Source organism: Pinus tabuliformis, chromosome 2_2, assembly GCF_031772625.1.
Source record: "Pinus tabuliformis cultivar Carrire ecotype Pingquan chromosome 2_2, CPIR1, whole genome shotgun sequence".
Taxonomy (NCBI): Eukaryota; Viridiplantae; Streptophyta; class Pinopsida; order Pinales; family Pinaceae; genus Pinus; species Pinus tabuliformis.
The window spans coordinates 258,821,609-258,842,670 of record NC_142300.1 but is presented as its reverse complement, the minus strand read 5'-3'; the positions used below and the strand labels follow the sequence as shown (position 1 = coordinate 258,842,670).

Genomic DNA, 21,062 nt, shown 5'->3' with positions numbered 1-21,062 from the left:
CAGGAATTAAGCGGCCAGTGCAGATTTGGCCCATAACTGCCTCACAGTTAGCAAAATGCATTAGGAAAGGATGTCAGATTTATGCCGTCCAAGTGGGTTATGCCAACTCAAAAGATAAAACAACCACATTGGAAAACATTCCTGTGATACAAGATTTTGCTGATGTGTTTCCGGAAGAGATTCGTAGACTGCCACCCAAAAGAGACATAGATTTTACCATCGAATTGGTGCCAGGAGTAGCCCTGGTGTCCCGAGCACCCTACAGAATGAGCACACCAGAATTGACAGAGTTAAAAATGAAATTGTAGAAGTTGTTAGACAAAAACTACATTTGCCCCAGCGTGTCACCTTGGGGATCCCCGGTGTTATTCGTTAAGAAGAAAGACGGGACCCTTCACATGTGTATGGATTATCGCTAGCTGAACAAATTGACGATCAAAAATAAGTATCCTCTACCCCGTATTGATGAACTGTTTGACCAAGTAAAAGGAGCAACAGTTTTCTCAAAGATTGACTTGCGATCACGGTATCACCAGAACGAGATTAAAGAGGAAGACATAGCTAAGACAACTTTTAGAACAAGATATGGCGATTATGAGTTTGTGGTGTTACCCTTTGGGTTGACCAACGCCCCTGCAACCTTTATGTGTCTAATGAACAGTGTATTTCATAAATATTTGAATAAGTTTATGCTGATTTTTATTGATGATATACTAATTTATTCTCGGACTATGGAGGGGCATCAGGAGCACCTCAGATTAGTATTACAAACGCTCTGAGAACACCAATTATATGCTAAGTTCAGCAAATGCGAATTCTTCAAAGAGAAAATACAATATTTAGGGCATATAATCACTAAAGAAGGAATCACAATGGATCCCAAAAAGATAAGGACCATAACAGAATGGCCGGTACCCAAAGATGTGGAAGACATCTTATCTTTCATGGGGCTAGCAGGCTAACAGACATTTTGTAGAAGGATTTTCGAGAGTAGCTTATCCAATCACTTTCTTACAAAAAAAGGGAAGAACTTTCAGGTGGACCCCTGAATGTCAAAAAAGTTTTGAACAACTTAAATATCTGCTCACCACGGCACCCATTCTAAGCATAGCCGATCCTATCAAAGATTATTCGGTGTGCATGGACGCAAGTAAGGAAGGGGTAGGAGGTGTGTTAATTCTGGAAGGGAAAGTGATAGCATACGAATCAAGAAAATTAAAAGAGCATGAGCAGAAATATTATGCTTATGATCTAGAGTTGGTAGTTGTCATTCACACCTTAAAAATGTAGTGACACTACCTTATGGGAAGAAAATTTCTATTGTTGATGGATCACCACAGTCTGACCAATTATTTTAGCCATCCCACTTTAAATGCAAGGCAAGCACGGTGGGTGGATTTCTTGAGTGGTTTTGATTTTGAGATCAAGCATTTAAAAGGGAAATAGAATCAGGTGGCAGACGCTTTGAGTCGGAAATTGCAATGCTTATACGAGATTTCTTGCAGTGAAGGGAAAAGCCTCTTCAGATAAATGATTAAAAGGGCATCAGAACATGATACTATTTATCAGCAAATAAAACAGCAAGTTCAACAACCAAACAACAAAGCAAAATAGCCAGATTATGCTTTGGATGCTGCGGGAATGCTGCATTACAAGAAAATGTTGTACATGCCCAATCAAAACAGCATTAAAAATATGATAATGGATGAGTATCATAAGATTCATTACGCTGGGCACCCAGGATATCAAAAAATGATCACTGCACTTTGAAAAGAATATTATTGGCTAGGTATGAAGAAAGATGTGGCTGGTTATTTGGTATGATGTCTGGAATGCCAAAAAATTAAAGCAGAACACCAACACCCTGCGGGGTTACTACAACCATTACCCATCACGGAATGGAAGTGGGAAACCATCTCTATGGATTTTATAACGGGTTTGCCTAAGTCAAGGAAAAATAACGACTCCATCATGGTGGTGGTGGAAAAGCTAAGTAAGTTAGCACATTTTATACTGGTACAATCTACTTACAGAGTTGTGCAGGTCGCCCATATTTTCATGCAAAATATATTTAAGTTGCATGGGTTACCAAAGACAATAATCTCAGGCCGTGATGTAAAATTTACATCGGTCTTTTGGAAAACATTGTTTGAAGAATTAGGGACTCAGCTGAACTTCAGTACGGCTTATCACCCTTAAAATGACGGGAAAACTGAACGGGTGAACTAGGTGGTGGAAGACATGTTAAGAGCATATGTGATGCAACAACCAACCAAGTGGGAGGACTACTTGCACTTGGTTGAGTTCGCATACAATAATGGCTATCATACATCATTGCAGATGAGCCCATTTGAAGTATTGTATGGGCGGAAGTGCCACACCCCCTCAAGCTGGGGTGGACCAGAAGACAGATTGATGTTAGGTCCTGAAATGCTTAAGGAAATGGAGGAACTGGTTAAAAAGATACGTTCTAATCTAAAGGCAGCTCAGGATAGGCAAAAGAACTTTGCTGACCGGAAAAGGAGGTTTAAGGAGTATCAAGTCAGTGATCATGTGTATGTGAGAATTTGAGCAAAAAAGAGCACATTACAATGGAGCAGGTGCACTAAGTTGGCACCCTGATTCTGTGGACCTTTTCAGGTCTTGGCCAGAATCGGGCCGGTAGCATACCAGCTTGCCTTGCCAAGTCATATACGGGTCCACAACATTTTTCATGTTTCCGTATTAAAAAAAGTATGTTTATGATCCTAAGCATGTAATCAGCTGGCAGGATATACAGGTAAGGAATAGCCCGGTAGATCAATTTAAATGAGTTCCGTAAAGGAAAAAATGATTTAAGATGTTGCTTGTTTCAGGTCGAATCGGAAGGAGAAATCTTGGTCGAACCGCTGAACATCCTCCACTGGAGAGAAGTAATGCTACGGAAATAGGCTATTACCCTAGTTAAAGTGTAGTGGCAACACTTTGGGCCTGATGATGCCACTTGGGAAGATCAAGAACTTATGAAAAGTGATTATCCAGGGCTGTTCATGGCTGAAAGACATCGGGGCGATATCCAATCTCAGGGGGGGAAGATGTAATGCCTCGGGAAAAAATGTAAATATTTGGTTTACTGTGGTAAATATAAACTGAACCTGATATTATTATCTGTTTGAAATTTAAATATATTTGTTTTCATTATGAGAGATAAAAGTGTTTTCTTTAAAGGATGGTAACTTTTCAAGGAGGAAGTTGTCCTCTTGGAAAAAAAAACAGTTGCTGTGAGAGAAACCCTAACTACCTCCCCTAACTGGAAGGGTTTCCAGAGAAAAGGGGGGAAGGAGAGGAAAAATCTGCGCTGTAGGGATAGGCAGAAAGAGGGAAAAAGAAAGAAGGCTAAGTCTGGTGATGATTAGATAGCCCTGCACACTGTGCAAGCAACTTGCAGAAGACTGTGGTCTAGCAAGTGAGCAAGGGGGAGATTTTGGTCCCGAAAGAAGAATCTCATGGTCAGGCGATTGATTGGCAGTAGACCTAGGTTTGGGTGACCTTTAGGAAGATATTTATCAGCCAGAAATACGAGGTATGTAAAGAATTCCTTGGAGAATAATAGCTGAGTGAACTTTTTATTGTATCATATTTCTGTCAAAGAAGGGTGCAGAGGGTTCCCTTTACAATAAACAGTAGGGGTGAAATGGGTGTTTCCCTAAAAATTATCTTTACTGTAGTAAGAGTTAGTGGTTGTGAAGAGTTTTCCTCATTCTGGAATTAGGAGATAACCGTGAGGGGAGTCTACAGGAACTATTATTCATAAAAAAAATTAAAACAGAAAATTCAAAGATTTATAATAGACTCTAAAAAGCAAAAGATCGACCTCGTAGTAGACAAAATTCACACAATAGTTAGCAGTTTGACTGTTTAGGATCTTTCTCCTTAAATACGCCTGTGCGCAAAGAAATGTAGTAAAGTATGAAGAGTAAATTCAGAGCCTTAGAGCACAGTTAGCGGAGTGACATTTATAAATGTTCTGAAGAATATGCTGAAGTGGTAAAAATAGTTTTCCCAAGGGTTTCAACTACAAAAAATAAAATAAACACAGCCATTTTCTTTCCCTATTTGCATGCAACCAAGACTAGTAAATGATAGCAAAGCAAACCACGTAACCATATGTATATATTTAACAGAAGAACGAATATTGCATCTACCTAACTATACGAAAGTGAATATTCATGCCAAAGCTAAATAATAGTATAACCAGAGCTCTGAAGAGCGTATTAAGCTTAAGCAAAAAATGAAAAAGCGATTCACACAGAAAGCTAGCTGTATCCTAGGGCTAGACTCGAAGGCGAATGCCGTCGTGCAATACAAATCTGTTAAGAAGACAACAAGCTCCCATGTGGGAGATTGCCTATACAAATACTTAAAGAAAACAAATGTGCAGAACCAATACAATAGTATTCCGTGATACAAAATCTGTGCATTAAAAAGAGAATTATATTGAATCAACCGCAGAATTGTCACTATAATCCTGGAACCCTGAAGGGTAAAGCAAAAATACATTCCAATAGAATTCACACCATGTAGTGGGGTTTGGCGAGTATATATAAATTTAACCCACATTCACACCACAAAGACCTTAACATAAATCTGGAAATTAGATATACAAAAATTTGTGCTCAGTAACAAATAAACTATAACAAACCAAAGGAGTTTCCACCAGGGTTTATAACATGTACAGTTTCCTTAAATAAATATATATATATATACATAGCAATTTAAGAGTAAGCCTGAAGGCATATCAAACATATATAAGGCGCCAAGTTAACCAGGCCTTTAGCGAAATAACTACTCCGAGGACAAGATTTTCCTGAATCCTGGAGGGAGCAGGGAAACCTTGAATGGCGTATAGATTTCGCCATATCTCTGGGACAATGAACAAAGTAGTAGCCGTAAGGACTTGGGCCGTATGGCCATTCCCAAAAATAAGAGGAAAAACCCCTTTTTTTTCCATCCGTAGAACAAGAAAATTGTCAACAAAACCAGAAAATTGACTATCAATAGGAGTGTTACTGCTAGGGACTTACCTGTTAGTCAATTGTAGTAGTGGTAGGACTTGAATGCCCAAAAAGCATCAACCAGAATCCACTGGTGATTGCTGGAGGTCGGCACCATAATCCTCGACCATAAAACAAATCCAAGCAGGAAACCAATTAGAATATTGGAACAAAAACCAAACGAAAAACCTATAAGGGAGGAAAAAAATGATAAACTTAAAATTAATTGCATGATAACATTGTTACAGAAGGCATAGATGTAATATCCAAGACAAATTCCAGTCTGGAGCTCGGCAGGGTGTAAGAACTAACGGCATCTACGCGGCACGAAGGAGTTCTGGACGGATTCATCGAAGGTAAGACAGAGCTGATGCATGGTCTGAAACAAATGTTTTAGGAAACTCCGCTTCTCCGAATAAACAAGGGAGGATCATATCGTTTCAGCACAACCCTCAGATGGGAAACCAAACACCCATGCCGTCAATGAAGGGAGAATTTCGAGGGCGCGAAGTTTGAGTGTACCCTGACCTCACCCATTCACATGACAGAACCGGCGGCAATAAATTACAAAGCCAAGTGTAAAGAGCTGGCAGCGCCAACAATGAAACCATCGTCAAATCAGCTATCCACCGGAGACTTTTCCGATAACGCAAAAGGAAACATTACCCTTTTTATATTTCCAGGTTGAAGTAGATGGTACCCGGAAAATTAATAAGTTAACAAGTATCATTATGTATGCACATATGTAATAGTATAAGGATTAAGATAAAATTAAAAAAAAATAATTATTATCCTGTAGGTGGGTATATTACAAGTGGTATCAGAGCCAAGTAACAAAAACTGTGGCCTCTAGGAATTGAAACTGATAGACAGATAAAGTACATACAATTTATTTTCGTCTCTATTGAGCAGTTAAAGAAAAACAGTTAATGTGTTGACTCTTCTTCTGTCACTTTTCTTATGTTAAGTACAAGAAAAACAGAAGACTGACAATATGAGAAGAGCAGACAGTGCGTCACGCAGGTTTGTGGTGGGTCAGGGACCTGCAACTGGTCCTGAGAATAACCCCGAATTATGGGTACAACTTGGAGAGGAGGCTCGCAATACAAATCTGGAAATTTTGGAGACAGTACAAGAGTTGAAAAATGGAATTGCCCGATTGCGGGAGGATAACACAAGGTTAACTATGGAACAGGAGAGGATTATAAAAAGCCTATCTGACAAGCAGAATCAGAAGCCACCGAATCTCAGTGCTGAGCAGCAAAGAATGTCAGAAGAGCAGAATCACCACACAGAAACTAAAGAGTCAGAAGGAAGGGAGGAGGAACGATCTGATAATGCTTCCGAACAATAGACATCAAAAAGGCAACGGAGAGAGTTGCAAGGGGAATTCCATAAGATAAAACCGCCACATTTTGACAGAGAATAGGAGGAAGCAGCTGAGGTGTGGTTGATTAATATGAAAAAATATTTCCAGCTATATGGATACGATTACAACCTCAAGGCACAGTTCGCCATCTTTCAATTACAGGGAAAAGTCACCCTGTGGTGTGAAGAAGTTAAGATGCTAAGAGGAGTAAGTGAATAGAATATCACTTGGGAAAATTTTCAAAGATACTTTAAGGAAAGATACCTGAGTGAGCGCTTCTATGATGAGAAGGTAAGGGAATTCCATGACCTGTGGTTGGGACATCAAAATATGGATGAATTTATCACTCGTTTTACTTCATTGCTCCATTATGTGGCTTATATTCAAAAGGAAAAGGCTAAAGTACAGAGGTTCGTCAGTAGTCTACCTTTGAGCATGAGGGAAAGAATCGAATTTAACAACCTAAAGATGATGGACGAGGCTATACATAAAGCTCGAATTTTCTACCAGTAAAGTAAGCTGAAGGGAGAAATCCTGGGTAAGAAATGGGTTGATAAGAAAAGCAGCAAGCTGGCTAGAAATACTAAAGGTAATCAAGGGGGGGGTAACAAAGGATAAGCCAAGGGGAAAAATAGCAGAAACATGCATAAGAATCTGCTCTGATTAAAACCCCTCATTGAGTCTAGAACCATTGAACAACTTGGGAAAATAGACAACGAAGGGACAGTAAGGCCTCCAGTGCAATGTTGGGGCTGTGGTGGACCCCATTATGTGAAAAACTATTCTCAACGAAAAGGAACCGAATAGGTTTCCCAAGCCTACGAAGCATCTACTGTTGGCGATGTAGGATGGAGTCTACCAAAGATAAATGCTGCTCTGGAAGATTGTTAGGCGGAGTATCAGCCGACCATGGTGGAATTCGAAGGTAAATTCTAAGACCTTTTTGTAACTGTTTTAATTGATTTGGGAGCTACGTTAGGTTATATTAGTCTTAAGGTTGTGGAGCATTGTAAATTTCAACCTATTAAATTTAAGGACCCTGGATATTATATTTGGCAACAGGGGCAAAGAGACGAGTCCTTGCTAAGGTCAAAAACGGCCCCTTAAAGATAGTAGGACAACCATCGACGACAGATTTAAATGTGCTTCCCCTTGGTTCGTATGATGTGTTGATTAGTATGGATTGGTTAGAAAAACACTGGTCCATAATTAACTATAAAACTAAGAGTATCTGTTATAAAGACAAGTTTGGAATAAAACAAGAGATGCAGGGAATTAAGCGGCCAGTGCAGATTTGGCCCATAACTGCCTCACAGTTAGCAAAATGCATTAGGAAAGGATGTCATATTTATACCATCCAAGTGGGTTATGCCAACTCAAAAGATAAAACATCCACATTGGAAAACATTCCTGTGATTCAAGATTTTGCTGATGTGTTTCCAAAACAGATTCCTAGGCTGCCACCCAAAAGAGACATAGATTTTACCATCGAATTGATGCCAGGAGCAGCCTCGGTGTCCCGAGCATCCTACAGAATGAGCACGCCAGAATTGAAAGAGTTAAAAATGAAATTGCAGGAGTTGTTAGAAAAAAACTACATTCGCCCTAGTGTGTCACCCTGGGGAGCCTCGGTGTTGTTCGTTCAGAAGAAAGATAGGAGTTTTCGCATGTATATGGATTATCACCAGCTGAACAAATTGACAATCAAAAATAAGTATCATCTACCCCATATTGATGAACTTTTTGACAAAGTAAAAGGAGAAACAGTTTTCTCAAAGATTCACTTGCGATCAAGGTATCACCCGATTAGGATTAAAAAGGAAGACATAGCTAAGACAACTTTTAGAGCAAGATATGGCCATTATGAGTTTGTGGTGTTACCCTTTGGGTTGACCAATGCCCCCACAACCTTTATGTGTCTGATGAACAATGTATTTTATCAGTATTTGGATAAGTTGTTGTTGATTTTTATTGATGATATACTGATTTATTCTTGGACTATGGAGGAGCCTCAAGAGCACCTCAGATTAGTATTACAAACCCTCTGAGAACACCAATTATATGCTAAGTTCAGCAAATGTGAATTCTTCAAAGAGAAAATACAATATTTGGGGCATATAATCACTAAAGAAGGAATCACAGTGGATCCCAAAAAGATAAGGACCGTAATTAAATGGCCGGTACCCAAAGATGTGGCAGACATCTGATCTTTCATGGGGCTAGCAGGGTATTACAGACGGTTTGTAGAAGGATTTTCGAGAGTAGCTTATCCAATCACTTCCTTACAAAAAAGGGAATAACTTTCAGGTGGACCCCTGAATGTCGAAAAGGTTTCGAACAACTTAAATATCTACTCATCACGACACCCATTCTAAGCATAGCCAATCCTAGCAAAGATTATGTGGTGTGCACGGACGCAAGTAAGGAAGGGATAGGAGGTGTGTTAATGTAGGAAGGGAAAGTGATAGCATATGAATCAAGAAAATTAAAAGAGCATGAGCATAAATATTATGCTTATGATCTAGAGTTGGCAGCCGTCATTCACATCTTAAAAATGTGGCGACACTACCTTGTGGGAAGAAAATTTCTATTGTTGACGGATCACCACAATCTGACCAATTATTTTAGCTAGCCCACCTTAAATGCAAGACACGCATGGTGGGTGGATTTCTTGAGTAGTTTTGATTTTGAGATCAAGAATTTAAAAGGGAAAGAGAATCGGGTGGCAGACGCTTTGAGTCGGAAATTGCAATGCTTATACGAGATTTCTTGCAGTGAAGGGAAAAACCCCTTCAGAGAAATTATTAAAAGGGCAGCAGAACATGATACTATTTATCAGCAAATAAAGCAGCAAGTTCAGCAAACAACCAGCAAAGAAAAATAGCTAGATTATGCTTTGGATGTTGCTGGAATGTTGTATTACAAGAAAAGGTTGTACATGCCCAATCAAAACAAAATTAGAAATCTAATAATGGATGTGTATCATAAGAGTCATTACGCTGGACACCCAAGATATAAAAAAATGATCATTGCACTTCGAAAAGAATATTATTGGCTAGGTATGAAGAAAGATGTGGCTGGTTATTTGGCATGATGTCTGGAATGCCAACAAATTAAAGCAAAACACCAACACCCTGCGGGGTTACTATAACCATTACCCATCTCGGAATGGAAGTGGGAAACCATCTCTATGGATTTTATAACGGGTTTTCCTAAGGAAAAATAATGACTCCATCATGGTGGTGGTGGACAAGCTAAGTAAGTCAGCACATTTTATACCGGTACAATCTACTTACAGAGCTGTGCAGATCGCCCATATTTTCATCCAAAATATATTTAAGCTGCATGGGTTACCAAAGACAATAATCTCAGACTGTGATGTAAAATTTACATCGGTCTTTTGGAAAACATTGTTTGAAGAATTGGAGACTTAGTTGAACTTCAGTACGGCTTATCACCCTCAAGCTGACGGGCAAAATGAATGGGTGAACTAGGTGGTGGAAGACATGTTAAGAGCATATGTGATGCAGCAACCAACCAAGTGGGAGGACTACCTACACTTGGTTGAGTTCACATACAATAATGGCTATCATACATCATTGCAGATGAGCCCATTTGAAGCATTGTAAGGGCGGAAGTGCCGCACCCCCTCAAGCTCGGGTGGACTAGAAGACAGATTGATTTTAGGTCCTGAGATGCTTAAGGAAATGGAGGAACTGGTTAAAAAGGTATGTTCTAATCTAAAGGCAACTCAAGATAGGCAAAAGAACTTCGCTAATAAGAAAATGAGGTTTAAGGAGTATCAAGTCGGTGATCATGTGTAAGCGAGAATTCGAGCAAAAAAGAGCACATTACAATGGAGCGGGTACACTAAGTTGGCACCCTGATTCTGTGGACCTTTTCAGGTCTTGGGCAGAATCAAGCTAGTAGCATACCAGCTCGCCCTACCAAGTCATATACGGGTCCACAACGTTTTTCATGTTTCTGTATTAAAAAAATATGTTTATGATCCTAAGCATGTAATCAGTTGGAAAGATATACAGGTAAGGAATAGCCCATTAGATCAATTTAAATGAGTTCCATAAAGGAAAAACTGATTTAAGATGTTGCTTGTTTCAGGTCAAACCGGAAGGAGAAATCTTGGTCGAACCGCTGAACATTCTCGACTAGAGAGAAGTAATGCTGTGGAAACTTGCTATTGCCCAAGTTAAAGTGCAGTGGCAACACTTTGGGCTTGATGAGGCCACTTGGGAAGATGAAGAACTTATGAAAAGAGCTTATCTAGGGCTGTCCATGGCTGAAAGACATCGAGACGATGTCTAATCTCAGGGGGGGAAGATGTAATGCCTCGGGAAAAAATGTAAATATTTGGTTTACTATGGTAAATATAAACTGAACCTGATATTATTATCTATTTGAAATTTAAATATATTTGTTTTCATTATTAGAGATAAAAGTGTTTTCTTTAAAGGATGGTAACTTTTCAAGAAGGAAGTTGTCCTCTTGGAAAAAAAAACAGTTGTTGTGAGAGCAACCCTAACTACCTCCCCTAACTGGAAGGGTTTGCAGAGAAACAGGGGGAAGGAGAGGAAAAATTTGCACTGTAGGGATAGGAAGAAAGAGGGAAAAGGAAATAAGGCTAAGTCTGGTGACGATCAAATAGCCCTGCACACTGTGCAAGCAACTTGCAGAATACTGTGGTCTAGCAAGTGAGCAAGGGGGGAGATTCTGGTCCTGAATGATGAATCTCATAGTCAGGAGGTTGATTGGCAGTAGACCCAGGTTTGGGTGACCTTCAGGAAGATCTTTATCAGCCAAAAATACTAGGTATGTAAAGAATTCCTTGGAAAATAATAGCTCAGTGAAATTTGTATTGTATCATATTTCTGTTAAAGAAGGGTGCAGAGGGTTCCCTTTACAGTAAACAATAGGGGTGAAATGGGTGTTTCCCTAAAAACGATCTTTACTATAGTAAGAGTTAGTGGTTGTGAAGAGTTTTCCTCATTCTGGAATTAGGAGATAACCGTGAGGGGAGTCTATAGGAACTATTATTCATCAAAAAAATTAAAGCAGAAAATTCAAAGATTTATAACAGACTCTGAAAAGAAAAAGACCAACCTCGTAGTAGATAAAACTCACACAATACTTAGAAGTTTGACTGTTTAGGAGCTTTCTCCTTAAATACGCGTGTACGCAAAGAAATGTAATAAAGTATGAAGAGTAAATTTAGAGCCTTAGAGCACAGTTAGTGGAGCGACTTTTATAAAAGTTCTGAAGAAAATGTTGAAGTGGTAAAAATAGTTTTCGCAAGGTTTTCAACTACGAAAATCAAATAAACAGAACCCTTTTCTTTCCCTATTTGCATGCAACCAAGACTAGTAAATGATAGCAAAGCAAACCACGTAACCATATGTATATATTTAACAGAAGAACGAATCTTGCATCTACCTAACCATACGAAGGTGAATATTCATGCTGAAGCTAAATAACAATATAACTAGAGCTTTGAAGAGCATATTGAGCTTAAGCAAAAAATGCAAAAGCGATTCACACAGAAAGCTAGTCGTATCCTAGGGCTAGATTCGAAGGTGAATGTCGTCGTTTAATACAAATTTGCTAAGCAGACAATAAGCTCCCATGCGGGAGATTTCCTATACAAATACTTAAAGAAAACAAATGTGAAGAACCAATACATTAGTATTCCGTGATAAAAAAGCTGTGCATTAAAAAGAGAAATACATTGAATCAACCGCAGAATTGTCACTATAATCTTGGAACCCTGAAGGGTAAAGCACAAATACATTACAATAGAAGTCGCACCACGTGGTGGGGTTTGGCGAGTATATATAAATTTAACACACATTCAGGCCACAAAGACCTTAACATAAATCTGGAAATTAGATATACAAAAATTTGTGCTCAGTAACAAATAAACTGTAACAAACCAAAGGAGTTTCCACCAGAGTTTATAACCTGTACAGTTTCCTTAAATAAATATACATACATAGAAATTTAAGAGAAGGCATATCAAACATATATAAGGCGCCAAGTTAACCAGGCCTTCAGTTCGGAATAACTACTCCGAGGACAAGATTTTCTTGAATCCTGGAGGTAGTAGGGCAACCTTGAATGGCGTATAGATTTCGCCATATCTCTGTGACAATGAAAAAAGTAGTAGCCGTAAGGACTTGGGCCGTAGGGCCATTCCCAAAAATAAAAGGAAAAACCCCTTTTTCTTCCATTCGTAGAATGCGAAAATTGTCAATAAAACAAGAAAATCGACTATCAATAGGAGTGTTACTGCTAGGGACTTACCCATTAGTCAATTGTAGTAGCGGTAAGACTTGAAAGCCCAAAAAGAATCAACCAGAATCCACGGGCGATTGCTGGAGGTCGGCACCATAATCCTCGACCATAGAACAAAGCCAAGCAGGAAACCCATTAGAATATTGGAACAAAAACCAAGCGAAAAACCTGTAAGGGAGGAAAAAAAATGATAAACTTAAAATTAATTGCATGATAACATTCTTACCAGAAGGCATAGATGTAATATCCAAGACAAATTCTAGTCTGGAGCTCGGCAGGGTGTAAGAACTAGCGGCATCTACGCGGCACGAAGGAGTTCTAGATGGATTCATCGAAGGTAAGACAGAGCTTATGCATGGTTTGAAACAAATGTTTTGGGAAACTCCGCGCCTCCGAATAAACAAGGGAGGAGCATATCGTTTCAGCACAGCCCTTGGATGGGCAACCAAACACCCACGCCATCAATGAAGGGAGAAGTTCTAGGGCGCAAAGTCTGAGTGTACCCTGACCTCACCCCTTCATGTGACAGAACCGGTGGCAATAAATTCGAAAGCCAAGTGTAAAGAGCTGGCAGCGCTAGTAATGAAAATGTCGTCAAATCAGCTATCCACTGGAGACTTTTCTGATAACGCAAAAGGAAACATTACCCTTTTTATATTTCCAGGTTGAAGCAGATGGTACCCGGAGAATTAATAAGTTAACAAGTATCATTATGTATGCACGTATGTAATAGTATAACGATTAACATAAAATTTAAAAAAAAAATATTATCCTATAGGTGGGTATATTACAAGTGGTATCAGAGCCCGGTAACAAAAACTGTGGCCTCTAGGAATTTAAACTGATAGACATATAAAGTACATACAATTTATTTTCGTCTCTATTGAGCAGTTAAAGAAAAACAGTTAATGCGTTAGCCCTTCTTCTGTCACTTTTCTTATGTTAAGCACAGGAAAAACAAAAGACTGACAATATGAGAAGAGCAGACAGTGCATCACGCAGGTTTGTGATGGGTCAAGGACCTACAACTTGTCCTGAAAATAACCCCGAATTATGGGTACAGCTTGGAGAGTTGGCTCGTAATACAAATCTGGCAATTTTGGAGATAGTACAAGAGTTGAAAAATGAAATGGCCCGATTGCGGGAGGATAACACAAGGTTAACTATGGAACAAGAGAGGATTATAAAAAGCTTATCTGACAAACAGAATCAGCAGCCATCGAATCCCAGTGCTGAGCAGCAAAGAATGTCAGAAGATCAAAATCACCACACAGAACCTGAAGAGTTAGAAGGAAGGGAGGAGGAACGATCTTATAATGCTTCTGAACAAGAGACATCAAAAAGGCAATGGATAGAGTTGAAAGGGGAATTCCATAAGATCAAATCGCCACACTTTGACGGAGAATAGGAGGAAGCAGCCGAGTCGTGGTTGATTAATATAAACAAATATTTCCAGCTATATGAATATGATCACAACCTCAAGGCATGGTTCACCATCTTTCAATTACAGGGAAATGCCTCCCTGTGGTGGGAAGAAGTTAATATGGTAAGAGGAGTAAGTGAACAGAATATCACTTGGGAAAATTTTCAAAGATACTTTAAGGAAAGATACCTGACTAAGCGCTTCTATGACGAGAAGGAAAGGGAATTCCATGACCTGTGGTTGGGACAACAAACTATGGATGAATTTATCACTCGTTTTACTTCATTGCTCCATTATGTGGCTTATATTCGAGAGGAAAAGGCTAAAGTACAGAGGTTCGTCAATAGTCTACCTTTGAGCATGAGGGAAATAATCGAATTTGACAAACCAAAGAAGATGGACGATGCTATACGTAAAGCTCGAATTTGCTACCAGCAAAGCAAGCAGAAGGGAAAAATCTTGGGTAAGAAATGGGTTGATAAGAAAAGCAGCAAGCTGACTGGAAATACTAAAGGTAATCGAGGTGGGGGTAACAAAGGATACGCCAAGGGGAAAAACAACAGAAACATGCAGAAGAATCTGCTCCGATTAAAACCCCCCATTGAGTCCAGAACCACTGAACAACCTGGGAAAATAGACAACGAAGGGACAGCAAGGCCTCCAGTGCAATGTTGGGGCTGTGGTGGACCCCATTACGTGAAAAATTGTCCTCAACGAAAAGGAACCGAACAGGTTTCCCAAGTCTACGAAGCATCTACAGTTGGCGATGTAGGACGGAGTCTACCAAAGATAAATGCTGCTCTGGAAGATCGTGAGGCGGAGTACCAGCAAACCACGGTGGAATTCGAAGGTAAACTCTTAGACCTTGTTGTAATTGTTTTAATTGACTTGGGAGCTACGTTAAGTTATATTAGTCCTAAGGTTGTGGAGAATTGTAAATTGTAACCTGTTAAATTTAAGGACCCTTTGCTAGTATAGTTGGCAACAAGGGCAAAGATACAGGTGCTTGCTAAGGTTAAAAACTACCCCTTAAAGATAGTAGGACAGCCAGTGACGGTAGATTTAAATGTGCTTCCCCTTGGTTCGTATGATGTACTGATTGGTATGGACTGGTTAGAAAAACACTGGTCCATAATTAATTGTAAAACTAAGACTATCTGTTATAAAGACAAGTTTGGAATAAAGCAAGAGATGCAGGGAATTAAGTGGCCAGTGTAGATTCGGCCCATAACTGCCTCACAGTTAGCAAAATGCATTAGGAAAGGATGTCAGATTTATGCCGTCCAAGTGGGTTATGCCAACTCAAAAGATAAAACAACCACATTAGAAAACATTCATGTGATACAAGATTTTGTTGATGTGTTTCCGGAAGAGATTCCTGGACTGCCACCCAAAAGAGACATAGATTTTACCATCGAATTGGCGCCAGGAGCAACCCTGGTGTCCCGAGCACCCTACAGAATGAGCACACCAGAATTGACAAAGTTAAAAATGAAATTGCAGGAATTGTTAGACAAAAGCTACATTCGCCCTAGCATGTCACCCTGGGGAGCCCTGGTGTTGTTCATTAAGAAGAAAGATGGGACTCTTCGCATGTGTATGGATTATCGCCAGTTGAAAAAATTGACGATAAAAAATAAGTATCCTCTACCCCGTATTGATGAACTGTTTGACCAAGTAAAAGGAGAAACAGTTTTCTCAAAGATTGACTTGCGATCAGGGTATCACCAGATCAGGATTAAAGAGGAAGACATAGCTAAGACAACTTTTAGAACAAGATATGGCCATTATGAGTTTGTGGTGTTACCCTTTGGGTTGACCAACGCCCCCGCAACCTTTATGTGTCTGATGAACAATGTATTTCATCAGTATTTGGATAAGTTTGTGCTGATTTTTATTGATGATATACTGATTTATTCTCGGACTATGGAGGAGCATTAGGAGCACCTCAGATTAGTATTGCAAACCCTCCGAGAACACCAATTATATGTTAAGTTCAGCAAATGTGAATTCTTCAAAGAGAAAATACAATATTTGGGGCATATAATCACTAAAGAAGGAATCACAGTGGATCTCAAAAAGATAAGGACCATAATGGAATGGCCGGTACCCAAAGATGTGGCAAACATCCGATCTTTCATGGGGCTAGCAGGTTATTATAGACGGTTTGTAGAAGGATTTTCAAGAGTAGCTTATCCAATCACTTCCTTACAGAAAAAGGGAAGAACTTTCAGGTGGACCCCTGAATGTCCATAAATTTTTGAACAACTTAAAAATCTGTTGACCATGGAACCCATTCTAAGCATAGTCGATCCTAGCAAAGATTATGTGGTGTGCACGAACGCAAGTAAGGAAGGGGTAGGAGGTGTGTTAATGCAGGAAGGGAAAGTGATAGCATACAAATCAAGAAAATTAAAAGAGCATGAGCAGAAATATTTTGCTTATGATCTAGAGTTGGCAGACGTCATTCACACCTTAAAAATATGGCAACACTACCTTATGGGAAGAAAATTTCTATTGTTGATGGATCACCACAGTCTGACCAATTATTTTAGCCAGCCCACCTTAAATGCAAGGCAAGCATGGTGGGTGGATTTCTTGAGTGGTTTTGATTTTGAGATCAAGTATTTAAAAGGGAGAGAGAATCGGGTGGCAGATGCTTTGAGTCGGAAATTGCAATGCTTATATGAGATTGCAGTGAAGGGAAAAGCCCCTTCGGAGAAATGATTAAAAGGGCAGCAGAACAAGATACTGTTTATCAGCAAATAAAATAGCAAGTTCAACAACCAACCAACAAAGAAAAACAACCAGATTATGCTTTGGATGCTGCCGGAATGTTGTATTGGAAGAAAAGGTTGTACGTGCCTAATCAGAACAACATTAAAAATCTAATAATGGATGAGTATTATAAGAGTCATTACGCTGGACACCCAGGATATCAAAAATGATCACTGCACTTCGAAAAGAATATTATTGGCTAGGTATGAAGAAACACGATGTCCGGAATGCCAACAAATTAAAGTAGAACACCAACAACCTGCGGGGTCACTACAACCATTACCCATCCCGGAATGGAAGTGGGAAACCATCTCTATGGATTTTATAATGGGTTTGCCTAAGTCAAGGAAAAATAATGACTCCATCATGGTGGTGGTGGACAAGCTAAGTAAGTTAGCACATTTTATACCGGTACAATCTACTTACAGAGCTGTGTAGATCGCCCATATTTTCATGCAAAATATATTTAAGCTGCATGGGTTACCAAAGAAAATAATCTCAGACAGTGATGTAAAATTTACATCGGTCGTTTGGAAAACATTATTTGAAGAATTGGGGACTCAACTGAATTTCAGTACGGCTTACCACCCTTCAACTGATGGGAAAACTGAACCGGTGAACTAGGTGGTGGAAGAAATGTTAAGAGGATATGTGATGCATCAACCAACCAAGTGGGAGGACTACCCGCACTTGGTTGAGTTCGCATACAGTAATGGCTATCATACATCATTAGAGATGATCTCATTTGAAGTATTGTACGGGCGGAAGTGCCACACCCCCTCAAGCTGGGGTGGACCAGAAGATAGATTGATGTTAGGTCCTGAAATGCTTAAGGAAATGGAGGAACTGGTTAAAAAGGTACGTTCTAATCTAAAGGCAGCTCAAGATAGGCAAAAGATCTTCGCTGATCAGAAAAGGAGGTTTAAGGAGTATCAAGTCAGTGATCATGTGTAAGTGAGAATTCGAGCAAAAAAGAGCACATTACAATGGAGCGGGTACACTAACTTGGCACCCAGATTCTGTGGACCTTTTCAGGTCTTGGCCAGAATCAAGCCAATAGCATACTAGCTTGCCCTACCAAGTCATATACGGGTCCACAACGTTTTTCATGTTTCTGTATTAAAAAAATATGTTTATGATCCTAAGCATGTAATCAGTTGGAAAGATATACAGGTAAGGAATAGTCCATTATATCAATTTAAATGAGTTCCATAAAGGAAAAATTGATTTAAGATGTTGCTTGTTTCAGGTCGAACCGGAAGGAGAAATCTTGGTCGAACCGCTGAACATCCTCAACTGGAGAGAAGTAATGCTGCGGAAACGGGCTATTACCCAAGTTAAAGTGCAGTGGCAGCACTTTGGGCCTGATGAGGCCACTTGGGAAGATGAAGAACTTATGAAAAGAGCTTATCTAGGGTTGTTCATGGCTGAAAGACATCGGGACGATGTCCAATCTTAGGGGCGATGATGTAATGCCCTGGGAGAAAATGTAAATATTTGGTTTACTATAGTAAATATAAACTGAACCTGATATTATTATCTGCTTGAAATTTAAATATATTTGTTTTCATTATGAGAGATAAAAGTGTTTTCTTTAAAGGATGGTAACTTTTCAAGGAGGAAGTTGTCCTCTTGGAAAAAAAACAATTGTTGTGAGAGAAACCCTAACTACCTCCCCTAACTGGAAGGGTTTCCAGAGAAAAGGGGGGAAGGAGAGGAAAAATCTGCATTGTTGGGACAAGCAAAAATAGGGAAAAAGAAAGAAGGCTAAGTCTGGTGATGATCAGATAGCCCTGCACACTATGCTAGCAACTTGAGGAAGACTGTGGTCTAGTAAGTGAGCAAGGGGGGAGATTCTGGTCCCGAAAGACGAATCTCATGGTCAGGCGGTTGATTGGCAGCAGACCCAGGTTTGGGTGACCTTCAGGAAAATCTTTATCAGCCAGAAATACCAGGTATGTATAAAATTCCTTGGAAAATAATCGCTGAGTGAACTTTGTATTGTATCATATTTCTGTTAAAGAAGGTTGCAAAGGGTTCCCTTTACAGTAAATAGTAGGGGTGAAATGGGTGTTTCCCTAAAAATTATCTTTACTATATTAAGAGTTAGTGGTTGTGAAGAGTTTTCCTCATTTTGGAATTAGGAGATAACCGTGAGGGGAGTCTATAGGAACTATTATTCATAAAAAAAATTAAAGCTAAAAATTCAAAGATTTATAACAGACTCTGAAAAGCAAAAGACCGACCTCGTAGTAGACAAAATTCACACAATAGTTAGTAGTTTGATTGTTTAGGAACTTTCTCCTTAAATATGGTTATACGCAAAGAAATGTAGTAAAGTTTGAAGAGTAAATTCAGAGCCTTAGAGCACAGTTAGCGGAGTGGAATTTATAAAGGTTCTAAAGAAAACGTTGAAGTGGTAAAAATAGTTTTCGCAGGGGTTTAAACTAGAAAAAAAAATAAATAGAACCCTTTTCTTTCCCTATTTGCATGCAACCAAGACTAATAAATGATAGCAAAGCAAACCACGTAACCATATGTATATATTTAACAAAAGAACGAATCTTGCATCTACCTAACTATACAAAGGTGAATATTCATGCTGAAGCTAAATAACAGTATAAGCAAAGCTCTGAAGAGCGTATTAAGCTTAAGTAAAAAATGCGAAAGTGATTCACACAGAAAGCTAGCCGTATCTTAAGGTTAGACCCGAAGGCAAATGCCATCGTGCAATACAAATTTGCGAAGCAGACAACAAGCTCCCATGCGGGAGATTGCCTATACAAATACTTAAAGAAAACAAATGTGCAGAACCAATACAATAGTATTCCGTGATACAAAAACTGTGCATTAAAAGAGAATTACATTGAATCAACCACAGAATTGTCACCATAATCCTGGAACCCTGAAGAGTAAAGCACAAATACATTACAATAGAAGTTGCACCATGCGGTGGGGTTTGGCGAGTATATATAAATTTAACACACATTCAGGCCACAATGATCTTAACATAAATCTGGAAATTAGATATACAAAAATTTGTGCTCAGTAACAAATAAACTGTAACAAACCAAAGGAGTTTCCACCAGGGTTTATAACCTGTACAGTTTCCTTAAATAAATATATATAAGTAGAAATTTAAGAGTAATCCTGAAGGAATATCAAACATATATAAGGCACCAAGTTAACCAGGCCTTCAGTTCGGAATAACTACTCCGAGGACAAGATTTTCCTAAATCCTGGAGGGAGCAGGGCAACCTTGAATGGCGTATAGATTTCGCCATATCTCGGTGACAATGAACAAAGTAGTACCCATAAGGACTTGGGCCGTAGGTCCATTCCCTAAATTAAAACGAAAAACCCCTTTTTCTTCCATCCATAGAACGAGGAAATTATCAACAGAACCAGAAAATCGACTATCAACAGGAGTGTTACTGTTAGGGACTTACCCATTAGTCAATTGTAGTAGCAGTAGGACTTGAAAGCCCGAAAAGCATCAACCAGAATCCACGGGTGATTGCTGGAGGTCGGCACCATAATCCTCGACCATAGAACAAAGCCAAGCAGGAAACCCATTAGAATATTGGAACAAAAACCAAACGAAAAACCTGTAAGGGAGGAAAAGAAAAACGATAAACTTAAAATTAATTGCATGATAACATTCTTACCAGAAAGCAGAGCTGTAATATCCAAGACAAATTCCAGTCCGGAGCTCGGCAGGGTGTAAGAACCAACGACATCTATGCAGCGCGAAGGAGTTCTAGACGGATTCATCGAAGGTAAGACGGAGCTGATGCATGGTCTGAATCAAATGTTTTGGGAAACTCCGTGCCTCCGAATAAACAAGGGAGGAGCATATCGTTTCAGCACAGCCCTCAGATGGGCAACCAAACACCCACGCCGTCAATGAAGGGAGAAGTTCGAGGGTGCGAAGTATGAGTGTACCCTGACCTCACCACTTCACGTGACAAAACTGGCAGCAATAAATTCCAAAGCCAAGTGTAAAGAGCTGGCAGCGTCAGCAATGAAACCGTCATCAAATCAGCTATCCACCGGAGACTTTTCCGATAACAAAAAAGGAAACATTACCCTTTTTATATTTCCAAATTGAAGTAAATGGTACCCAGAGAATTAATAAGTTAATTAGTATGAT

At 39.4% G+C, this 21,062-nt stretch overlaps 1 long non-coding RNA gene across 1 annotated transcript in view; it reads right to left on the bottom strand.

The window, feature by feature from the left end:
* LOC149192283 (uncharacterized) overlaps positions 1 to 20,802 on the bottom strand; it is a 39,374-nt gene extending 18,572 nt beyond the window's left edge. Inside the window, exons 1-2 of the long non-coding RNA XR_016254879.1 lie at positions 20,578 to 20,802; positions 20,359 to 20,450 (exon numbers count right to left, since the gene is read on the bottom strand). This is a non-coding gene — a long non-coding RNA (uncharacterized LOC149192283). The remainder of the gene's footprint in view (positions 1 to 20,358; positions 20,451 to 20,577) is intronic.
* Positions 20,803 to 21,062: the final 260 nt, after the last annotated feature.